Source organism: Mus pahari, chromosome 11 (genome assembly GCF_900095145.1).
Source record: "Mus pahari chromosome 11, PAHARI_EIJ_v1.1, whole genome shotgun sequence".
NCBI lineage: Eukaryota > Metazoa > Chordata > Mammalia > Rodentia > Muridae > Mus > Mus pahari.
Genome location: NC_034600.1, coordinates 24,738,138 through 24,741,686, shown reverse-complemented (window position 1 = coordinate 24,741,686; position 3,549 = coordinate 24,738,138). Strand labels below are relative to the sequence as shown.

At 47.8% G+C, this 3,549-nt stretch overlaps 1 pseudogene; it reads left to right on the top strand.

Annotated features, from left to right (window-relative positions):
- LOC110329285 overlaps window positions 1-3,549 on the top strand; it is an 18,343-nt pseudogene that overhangs the window by 13,406 nt on the left and 1,388 nt on the right.

The following is a 3,549-nucleotide window of genomic DNA, read 5'->3' as shown; positions in this document are numbered from 1 at the left end:
CCTGCCTCTGCCTCCCAAGTGCTGGGATTAAAGGCGTGCACCACCACTGCCTGGCTTTTCTAGGAATTTCTAAATAACTTTAAATGGTTAAAAAAAAAATCACAGGCCTTCATCTTCTCCAGATTGTAAGTTATGCTATATGTTACAATCACTTTATCATTAAAGACATTTCTCTCAGGGCCTGTGAGCTTTGCTTCGTTGTGGCTCACTGCGTATCTGTTCTGTCCATTCTCGCTTTCCATATCTATCCACACAATGCCATCTCCTCCCCATTTTCTAGTTTACTTTCTTTCTTTTCTTTTTGTGGTTTTTCGACACAGGGTTTCTCTATATAGCCCTGGCTGTCCTGGAACTCACTTTGTAGACCAGGCTGGCCTTGAACTCAGAAATTCGCCTGCCTCTGTCTCCTGAGTGCTGGGCTTAAAGGCGTGCGCCACCACCGCCCTCCTCCCCATTTTCTAGACAATGATGGTGCTTGAGCTGCCTTCTCAGGGACTCCTGCTTACTCAGTGATGTTAGGTAGGAAAGACATCTTCTTTGTCCATCTTGGTGAGAGCTGAAGAAACCATTGCCAGACCTTTCTGCGAGCGTCTGTCAGAGACAATGTTTTTCACAGGCAGGATTCATAAAATGAAAATGTAATCCCAAGACAGAGGGAGGATGCTTTGGGGGTGATTACAAGTTTAAATAAATGAAAATCGCTTATCTCAGTTGCCATCACCTATGCATCCTGAAAAGTTATAAGCCAACAAAGTTAAAACATTAGTCTAAAGACAAAAGTACCCCTGAACCCTGAACTCCTAAAGCAACTGATGTCTGTAGGAAGTCATGATTCACAGAGGCCATTATAAACCAGGAGTCTGGCACTGTGTCATATGAAAGTATTAAGCTGCTGGGCGTGGTGGCACATGCCTTTAATCCCAGCTCTTGGGAAGCAGAGGCAGGCAGATTTCTGAGTTCGAGGCCAGCCTGGTCTACAGAGTGAGTTCCAGGACAGCCAGCAGCCAGGGCTATATACAGAGAAACCCTATCCAAAAAAAAAAAAACAAAAAAAACAAAAAAAACAAAAAAACAAAAAAACGAAAAAAACCAACCAAACAACCAAACAACAACAACAACAACAACAACAACAACAAAACAGTAGTCCTGGAAATCTTTAACTTCTGGGAAATTAGAACTTCTATAATCTGCACTCTATGAATACTCTGCATACNAAAAAAAAGAAAGTATTAAGCTTTCTCCTAAGTTTCCTAAAGTGGGGAACGCTGTGAGAATGTGTGTGACAGCAAAAACTGTGCCCAGGAACCCTGTACTTTTTTCCCCTTTGTCTTAAAAAAAAAAAAAAAAGTTAGATGGAAACATGGAACCTTTGGGTTTCTCTGTGCCTGGCCTTGCCCTGAATAATGTCCTGAGGACTAAATGCATTTATTTATGCCTAAGCCTTAAGCTAAGCTTGTTCCCAACTCATATTATCCTGTTTATACTAATCTAAGCTCTGCCATGTGCTGGTTATCTCTCCTCGGTTTGGTAAGTCCAATGTTGTTTTGCTGGCCAATCTTCCATCTCTAATACTTTCTCAGAGTCTCTCTCTCTGGGGACGTCCCCCTTAAGATCCTGCCTTTTGCTATAGGCTGAATTTTTTTTTTTATTTTAATCAATGAGAAGGTGCCTTAGGTAGGCAAGGAAGGACAGAGACATGTGAGTCAAAATGAGGTCCCGTGGGCTAGTGAGATGACTCAGTGGGTAAGAGCACCCGACTGCTCTTCCGAAGGTCCTGAGTTCAAATCCCAGCAACCACATGGTGGCTCATAACCATCCGTAACAAGATCTGACACCCTCTTCTGGAGTGTCTGAAGACAGCTACGGTGTACTTACATATAATAAATAAATCTTTGAAAAAAAAAAAATGGGGTCCCGTGTCTGCTCGGGGCTAGGACCGCTGGGAAGAAGGTTTGACTGCGTGCACCCCCAAGCCACCGCCAGGCAGGTGTTGGGCCTGCAGGACCCGCAGGACCCGGCTCTAGGGGTGAGGAAGACACAGTCTGAGGTCCCCGAGGATCTGCTGGAGTTGGGCTCAGACTCTTAGGCACCTAAGATGCTGCTGGGTACCACGGAAGAGCTGGTTCTGGGGTCCCTGGGCCGCATGGAGGCCAGGGATGTCAGGTTCTCAGTCTTGGACACGGCAGACACTGCTGGATGTCGAGGAAGAGCTGAGAACGGAGGTGGGGGGTGTGGGCAGATTCTGGTCCAGGCAGAATGGAAAGGGGCAGGGAGGAGAGCGCTCCAGTGGTTACCACAGGGAAGAGAGTCTTTCAGCGGGCAGGTTGCTTGGGTTGATTGGCAGCCTTGGCTGGAGAAAGCAGGGAGGGCTCCCAGTGGGAGGTTAGATGTGATGCTGAAGGGGAAGACCTGCTTCATTGCTCCAGCACGGAGCTGGATCCCCATGAGAAGAGGCATTTTATGGCGTTTTAATGCGTTTTATGGTTTTAAGGCGTTTAATGTAGAAAGGCAAAGATAGGGAGAGAATAGGGAAGTAGAAGCCGGACACCGGACATCTCCACGTGGAAGGGGTAGGGAGGGGAGGGAAGGTGGAGAGAGGGGGAACAAGAGAGCAAGAGTGAGCGCAAGAGAATAAGAAGTTGAGGAGCAGGCAAGCAGTTCCTTTTATAGTGGGCTGGGTCATCCTGGCTGTTGCCAGGTAACTGTGGGAGTGGAGTCCAGACAGAATACCAGGAGCTTGGGGGCATTGCCTGAGTGAGTGATGACTGCACATCTCTCTGGAGGGGGGCTGTGGGAGACTTTAGCTGTGACAGAAGCCAGGGGCCCAGGAGGTGTGGCCGAAACACCTGCTGTCCCATGCAGGCGGAAGTCACCACCCACCAGGTCACCTGAGTGAGCTTGACTGGGGTGGGGGTGGGGGGTGGGGACCAGGCTGTCTGTGCACAGCTCATGGCCCCACAGAGACATATCTTCACACAGGGTACAAGAACATCACGCCAACAGAAACAGGCCTATGGAGATGGCTCAGTCAGTAACTGGATTGCTATGAAAGTAGTGAAGGCCTGAGTTCAGATCCCCAGAACCCAGGTAAAAGAGCCAAGCACACATCTGCAGTCTTGGTTTTGGTGCTGGGGAAACCAGCACCACTGGCCAGCTAAATTCGTGAGCATTTTATAAAAGACCTTGTCTCAAAAAATAAGGTGCAGAACAACAATATGAACTAAGCAGTACCCCCAGAGCTCGTGTCTCTAGCTGCATATGTAGCAGAAGATGGCCTAGTCAGCCATCATTGGGAAGAGAGGCTCCTGGGTCTTGCAAACTTTATATGACCCAGTACAGGGGAATGCCAGGGCCAAGAAGTGGGAATGGGTGGGTAGGGGAACAGGGTGGGGGTGGGGTATAGGGAACTTTCAGGATAGCATTTGAAATGTAAATAAAGAAAATATCTAATAAAATAAAATTTAAAATATAAGGTGCAGCTGGGTGTGGTGGCGCATGCCTTTAATCCCAGCACTCGGGAGGCAGAGGCAGGCAGATTTCTGAGTTCGA